The sequence below is a fragment of the Syngnathus acus genome, chromosome 2, assembly GCF_901709675.1.
Source record: "Syngnathus acus chromosome 2, fSynAcu1.2, whole genome shotgun sequence".
In the NCBI taxonomy this organism is placed as follows: Eukaryota; Metazoa; Chordata; class Actinopteri; order Syngnathiformes; family Syngnathidae; genus Syngnathus; species Syngnathus acus.
Window position 1 is genome coordinate 19,833,764 of NC_051088.1, and position 8,054 is coordinate 19,841,817.

Sequence of the window (8,054 nt, forward strand, 5' to 3'; positions counted from 1 at the left end):
TGTTAAATACGCCATTTGCTTGACCCTTTTCACCTGAAGAAACTGCAAGCAACATGTTTAGCACATTGCATCTGGTGGTTCTGCAGCATTTTACCTCATCATTTCCTCAATCAGGTCATGCACACTTGCCATATCTCTGTGCACTACAAAAATTGTAAACTGAAAATGTCATTCGGGTCTCAACTCATTTGCATGAAATTCCCCTCTCCTGCTCATATCTGGGAAGTACTTTGTGTCCTTTCATCATTTTGTCTAAAAATACAGCAAAAAGGTCTAAACCAGGGGTGCCCAAACTTTTTCAGCTCGCGAGCTACTTTTGAAATGACCAAGTCACAAAGATCTACCCACTAAAAAAAATTTTTTTTTAATATATATACGTATATATGTCATCGTGAAAAAAAAGTCCTACTCCCATTCCCTATGAAAGTGATATTTCTTACTATGGTCAGCTGCCCCACTCATTTTTATACCCTTTCTTAAGTTTAAGAGAAAAAACAGGGTTCTGACAATTGGAGGGAACTCGCGAGCTAGCGTGTTTGTGTTGTGTTGTTAGCGCCGTTGTTTGTACACGCGTCAAGTGCGAAAAAAAATAAAAAAATTTAATATCACGCGATCAATCGACCAATAGTGGCTTGGCGATCGTCCGGTCGATCGCATTCGACGTACTGGGCACCCCTGGTCTAAACCCTCACTCCTAAAAGGGATTAAAATCCTCCTTTGGCATAAGGTTGAACTGGCCCCTCAAAAGGAAAAGCAGCAGTACTGGATTTGTATTTCGGCCATGATGACAGATAAGGTGAGGTCCAGCCAGCAACTGGCCACTGGGCATCTTTGCACTCCGTCATCTTTTGGGCATTGCCATCACCTTGGATGACACCTGGGCCAGAAAGGATGAATGTAGTTTTCTGTGTATGTGACTGTGGAGCATCCTCTCCTCAGGAACTGGCCTGCAGTGAGCCCATCTGTTTACGAGGCCAGGTGCACATGTGGGCATTTGTTCACTCCTCTCATTTGGATTGTTATTAATGTTAATTCGCGTGGTGATGTCAAGCTTGTAATCTCTCTCCCACTCGTGCATGCTGAACACCTCAGCGGTGCTACATCCCCTCAGGCCAGAAAGCATTTTATAAGAAGTAGGTGTGAAAATGTTTGAAGTGGAGGCTTCAATTTTTGACCTCCCCTAAAAACAGACATCCATGGCTGAGTTTAGTTAAGACGAAGCTGCTGTATAGCTATAACTATAGCTGTAACAAAAACGTTTATTCTTTTCAAGATGAAGAGTATGACCCTGTCATCAATGTTTCCATCCGTCCATCCATCCATTTTCTTAACCGCTTGTCTTCATGAGGGTATCCCAGCCATCTTCGGGCAGTAGGCTGGGGCCACCCTGAACTGCCAGCCAATCGCAGGGCACACAGACGATCATACGCACCCACACTCACCTATGACACGGCAATTTGGTGTGCTCAATCGGCCTACCGTGCAGGGATGTGGTAGGAAACCCATGTACGCGGAGAAAACCCAAGCACGGGGAGGAGACTCCATACAGGGAGGCCAGAGCTGGAATCGAAATGAACACCTCTGCTCTGTGAGGCGGACGTGCTAACCAGTCCCCCACCATGCCTTACTCCGAGTTCCCATAAATATATTGTAGCCTTTTATTTTCCTCTGATCCACCATTCCCTTTTCGAGACTGCTCATCCTATTCAGGTTTGAAGCCTATTTCAGGTGACTTTTGGTGAGAGTCAGGCTATGTCCTGAACTGATTGCGATCACAGGGCATACAGAGATAGACAAGGATTCACACCCCCAATCACACTATTACTGAGTGCAAAGTGAACCACAGTTCCAGTTTAAAACCATTTGTAGTCAAAGTGTGCTTGCAAGTGTGATTCAAAATAGAAATCTGCCATTTGTCAATCCAGTGATTGGTGACAGGTGATCATTCAGTACACCACCTCGTTTGACCTTTTGCAAAATGCAAATATAATCACCTCGCTTTTCTTTATTGTATCTTGGCTCCCTCCTCAAAATCAACCAAGCCAAAGCCAAAAGGAATGGAACTGACAACAACAGCCAAAAGGCTGAAAAGAGATATAATGCTTGGATAGCATGACCATTCAGATCTCCTTAATGTTGAGCGTTTCCTCATTCATGTGCATGTGCCATACATCTACTGCAGAAATACACACTCAGTCCAAGATCAGCACGCACTCACACTCCTTAGCCCATTACTGTTCCCATGGCTGCCGGCCTCACCCAGGTTGGCTGTCAGGAAAGCGACGGCAGGCTGAACCTGTCTAATCTGCTCACTATCATAGTCTGGCAGGACACCTATTCTTTACTTCCTCCCTAGTGCCTTAGTGTGACCGTCATAGAAGCCAGCACAGTAGAGCAAAGAGAATGCGGGTCCCTGGAATTCTGGCATCAGAGTGGAATTCAATTAACTCTGGAAGAATTCTGAACTCCAGATTGGATGCAGACATAAACCCGTGGGCAGAATAATCTAATGTACGTATATTTATTGAGACAGAAACCCCTCACCCTGCCATACCCCCAAACTAAGAACTGAGCCATGTCTGTGGAATTAGAGCAAGAGTAACATACTTTTCGATGTTGTCATTCATATGCACTAGCCCCCTCCACATCGCCTCAGATTAGCCTTGGCAGCTGCCACAGCAATCTTTCACATGTCTTATATGTTGGGACATTCAATGTGCAGGATCAGTGAACGTACATGGTGCCAGTAGGGTGTGTCAAAGGTTCAGACGGTTTCAAAAGCAGAAACTGAAATTTTACTTATTGGCCGGCAGATGGAGAACAAAAATAGAATCACCGACACACAGGTACTAATGTATCCAACACAGCTTGGTGAGCAGGAAGTCTGCAACTCCAGATGGTCGGTTCAACTTTGGTACCAGAGTGGTTTGAGCCTCTGAGAATTGCTTGGGGGTCTGCTACGACTGCAGGTTTGATGGGTTATTTTTCTGTGACCAAATTGTCATTTTCTTCTGCTTTCATCCACATAAATCCATCATTTTATTTCTGAGTGCCTCCACATTCCCTGCACTTTCCCAAACTGGAAAGAACTTACATTGACAACACTAACAATGTGTGCTGAGCATCATTAGAACAGTTGCCATGGAACACAATAGCACTCCAGCTATTATATCTGTGGGAGCCATGTGGGCATGCTGAAGCAAAAACCGCATGTGGAGTAGACAAAACCAGATGGAAAACACTGTATAGTCATTTTAGGGGGCAGAACATGTGACATTTTTGCTGTGCTGGTGCAATCGCCCCAGATCCATTCTTGGTTTATTTGTATCTGCTCATTAACCACATTATCATCTGAATTGTCTTTGGGGCTTCCCTCGCAGAGTCCACCGTCAACTGCACTGCTGGCTGGCTAGTTTGGGAGCCATCACCCTGTCAGAGTTGTTCTTTGCTACTGGCGGCATGCAGGCGAACAGCATCCAGATCGCACATTATCAAGTGTACTTGCAGCTTTTGAAACTGCCACATCTCTGAATCATTACATTTGAGTCACAGCTGAGTAAATGTGTGACTATGAAAGCATCCAATTTTATTCACACAATTACATTGAACTATCTTCAATTCAGGTTTGACCTGAATAGCCTATAGCAGCTCAAATGTTTTCTGTAACATACATACTTGTCTTGTCTTAGTTATGTCTTTACACTGCAGCCTGGTCTTGAGCACATTTCTATGTGGAGTGACTTCAATTACATCCTTGGTGTCAAAGGTAGAGTATACGTACAAAAATATTTCAGCCTCTTTCAATCAGACATTCTTTTTTTCTTTTTAATATATGTATATTTATTTCAGCAAAAGATAACATCTCTCTGAGCTGCCATCAGTGAAAGTCGTCTATTGACATGGCCTACATTCCAAGCTGTCTTATGCCAGCAGTCTATTTAAAGTTAGCAGCAATGACTCATTACCCAGAGGAGACTGAACTTGCTCTGCTATTGTCCTCTCTCATCCTAATAGTACAATCTTATGTAGTTGCGCTTGTGTTATCTTTTTTTATTAGCCCATCTCCCTGCGTGACTGGCTCCTGGTCCAACAACTATGGCCACATTAAAGTTTTTTTGTACTTCTGGGTTTATTTCAGGCAAAAGACAATGAGCTTGTTATATTTTTGCACAAATGGAAGAACACAAGCTTGAATATTTATGATTCTTTTAAATAAAAGTTGGCATCCAAAAGAGCAGTGCAATTTTTGATCGTGTGAAGAGTGGTGTTGCATGCATTGGCCTGTGAATCACTGTGCCTTGTTGTCTCACGAAAAGACAGCGCGAGATAAACTGTGAAATATTTACAGACAACTCCGCAAGACCGCTCTGCTTAACACCCCAGGGTTTTGTCGGCTTTCGAGGTTCTGCATGTTGTTGGGGTTTAGTGCATGTTGGACAGCGACAGAGGAGTGAGGGGAGAGGCGGCGATGGATTGTACGTGTACTGTATGTCCTCACGTGTGTACCTCTCATCCATTGTTAGCACCATTTGCACATTGTTCTACGTACGCATGTGTGTGGCAAAGCAGGAATGTGTGTGTGTGTACACATCTATACATGTGTGAGACTTGTTCCCAGCCATCCGAGCGGACAGGTGTCAGGTCGTATCAACGCACTGCTCTGGTGACCAGGTGAAAACCTGGAGGAGAAAAGGTGAATCAGCCGGGCAGCAAAACTGCTCGGTTCATTCGACCATTACCTCAAACACACATGATTGACACGTGCATGTGCATGCGCCACACTTGATTGCATAACTACTAAGTCATACACACACATACACACACACATACACACACACACACACACACACACACACACACACACACACACACACACACACACACACACACACACACACACACACACACACACACACACACACACACACACACACACACACACACACAATTCCCTCCTGTACCCTGCCTTCTATTTTTATGATTATTATTTTTGTTCCCTCTTTTGTTTCCCTTCATTTGTTCTCTACCTTGCTTTATCTTGAGGTGCCACAGCAACAGTAGAGTGTAGGAGCACCTCGAATCACAGCAGTGTTAACTACAACTTAGTGCGACATGTGGTGAGAGGAGATCCGTGTAGTGGAAAACCTTGGTCGACTGGCCTCATCTTCCCTTGCTCATTGCTCTTCCTGTGCATGCATGTGAGCAGTGTTTGCATAGCGTGCCATTCTAATGGGTGAGAAATGTTACCAGTTCACTGGATTGTGAATGTTAGAGGTGTGGGTAAATTAACATATGCATTGATGGATAGATAAGCACAATTACAAACAAACATGAAAAAAAAAACAGGCAGCCTATTGACTATATGCCTCTTGCTAATTACATTTAGGAATTTTACACTTCGGCTTCCTCCGTCATTGTTTTACGGCAACGGCAGGTAATTGATTTCCTCATTTCTTCATAGTTCATAGGTCTGTTGCTGATTCTCTTGGATGCCCGACTAATCCTATTGAGTGCAATGTGAGTCTGACGCAAGACAAGGGATATATACTCAAATTAGTACTGTCGTTCATGGGTGTCTGAATTCATACAACAAAGAAAGTTGTAACAGCAGCTAAAAAAATGACTGGAGGACTCGGGAAAGAACTTATCAATGTTCTTATAGCTGTGAAGGCAAGCTTCATGTTCATCTGTCCCTCCGTCCATTCATCCATCCATCTGTCCGTTCATCAGTACGTCCGTCCATCTGTCTATCCATCCATCCATCCATCCATCCATCCATCCATCCATCCATCCATCCATCCATCCATCCATCCATCCATCCATCCAATCTGGGTTGGAATCTTGGGTCAGATATTTCTGTGGGAATCTTAAAAATCCTCCACGTGATTGATTGTGTGTGATTTTTCAAGTGCTCTGGCTTGCCCTGCCATTACTAAAACATGCTTATTGAAAACCAAATAAGGACATTATTTTCATTTGTCAGAGTTTTTCTCTTTAGCCCACACCTTCAGAGAAGAACTCTCTTGTGTCATCCCATCTGTAAATATATCCCTATACTGCTGATCTGCGATAATTATTTTCTTCATTTCTTTCAGAGGCAATGTGAAATAATGATGCTGCTTTGAGGCACTCCACCCTGGCTCTTCATTGGTGCATCAGAGGATGTAAGTGGAAATGATTCCCCTCTTGTTTGATGTGAAGAAGGGTATTTACGGTGCAGCATAGGCACACTAGGTCACACTGTGTAAAGAACTTGTGGTTCTGTTGACTGCTGAATCTATTCATGAAGGGCTGGGGATTCAACCACTTTTACTGGTTGCATAGATGGTCTAAATTCAGACAACCAATACGAATTTTTGCCTCAGATGGCACGAGTGGTAATTAGAGCGCACTTGAATAAATAACCCTCACAAAACTTGCAGTCCCTTGACACTTGTGTTAAGTGGAAACCTCGCGAGCACACAATCGACAGAAAACTCTTGTCAGCTCTCTTTTATCTTCAGCCAGCGAATGAAAAAACAATTTGACATTCTCGTCTTCAGGTTATTCTTTTGTTCTTCCATCTTCTGTCTCCTCTCCTTAGCCCCTCTGCCACATCATTTAGTACATTGTATGTTGAACCTCCTATGGACAAATGTACTGGGACACAAAACCAATTCACACGTTACAAGCTAACAGGAAGAGAAACTAGAAGACAAGAGTCAGACTATGAATGCATTCCCTTGTGCCAGACTTTGGTTTTCAGTAAACAGTCAATAGAGAAGCCAGGCAGACAAGAGAATCAGTGACAGACCATCCACAAAGAAATGGGGTAATCAATTACTTGCTCTTGCCTAAACCAATGCACAAGCAAGCAGAAGTGTAAAAATGTGAATGTAATTAATAGGAAGCATTAATCACCACCCTTTAAAGCGCTCAGTCAGTAATAGGTCGACAGAAACAGATCCACAAATCGAGAGATAGTTTGACATATTTAAACTTAGGCCAAGCCCCATTACCTTCAATGTTACGTTCTTAGAAATAAGGGTTCCGAAAGGGTTTCTTGCTAAGAGCAGAAGTTCTACCTGGAACCATTGGCTTCTGAAAACCCCTTTTCTGAAAATCTTTTTTCAAGGGCTCTTTGTAAGAGTTCCTGTAAGAAATTTTTGAACATGCATGGTAGGCTGAATGAGTCCTCCAAATTGCCCGCCGGTGTGAGTGCGAATGGTTGTTTGTCTCTGTGAGCCCTGCGATTGGCTGGCAACCAGTTCAGGGTGTCCCCTGCCTACTGCCTGTTGACTGCTCTGATAGGCTCCAGCACGCCCGCGGCCCCCGTGGTGACAAGCGGTACAGAAAATGGATGGATGTATTATGTAGACCTGATGAATCAATCAGAGGACATTACATTTTACGTAGACCGGGGCGGTAAACCAATCAGAGAACTGTATGTAATATATGTAGAGTATGTACCTCTGTCCCAGATGGTAAATGAATACTATTGGTTTGTGCAAAGGAAACAGCATTAGGACCCTCTAAAATGATATAGAAGAAGAGACATGCTTAATTCAAGCTTCCCGAAAAGTCGGGATCATTGCCGACGAACAACATGACACCAAAGTACAAACGAACTCACTGTTTTGCTCCTGTGATGTTTGTTTTTTGTTTACCGTAAGTCATGGCATGCATGCGCCCTATAATGCGATGCACCCTATGTGTGGATTAAGTCCAGAATAGCCCCTGCAATTGAGTCGGCGCCTTTTAACCCGAAGCGCCTTACGGTGCTTTTATTTAAGAATATGAAAGTTTGTGAATTTCCTCATGACTTTTTTTTGTCCAACATTGCATTGCAAATACTCACACTTGAATCACTCTCACTCATACTGGAGAGCTCATTAAACTAGCAAAATAGGCTACTCCCAATTTGTTGATGCTAAATGAAGCAAATCTCACTTTCCACTTCACAACATGCAGAGTTACAGTAATAGCTGGTGGGAGGTGTATGCGTAGGAACAAAGTATTACACATACACTCCTGTTCAGGATTTTACTATAATATAACAGTCTATTATTATGTTT

General features: G+C 43.3%; 1 long non-coding RNA gene across 1 annotated transcript in view; it reads left to right on the plus strand.

Annotated features, from left to right (window-relative positions):
* Positions 1 to 7,244, plus strand: part of LOC119116546 — a 32,777-nt gene extending 25,533 nt beyond the window's left edge. The window contains exon 3 of the long non-coding RNA XR_005096290.1: positions 6,096 to 7,244. This is a non-coding gene — a long non-coding RNA (uncharacterized LOC119116546). The remainder of the gene's footprint in view (positions 1 to 6,095) is intronic.
* The last annotated feature ends 810 nt before the right edge of the window (positions 7,245 to 8,054 follow it).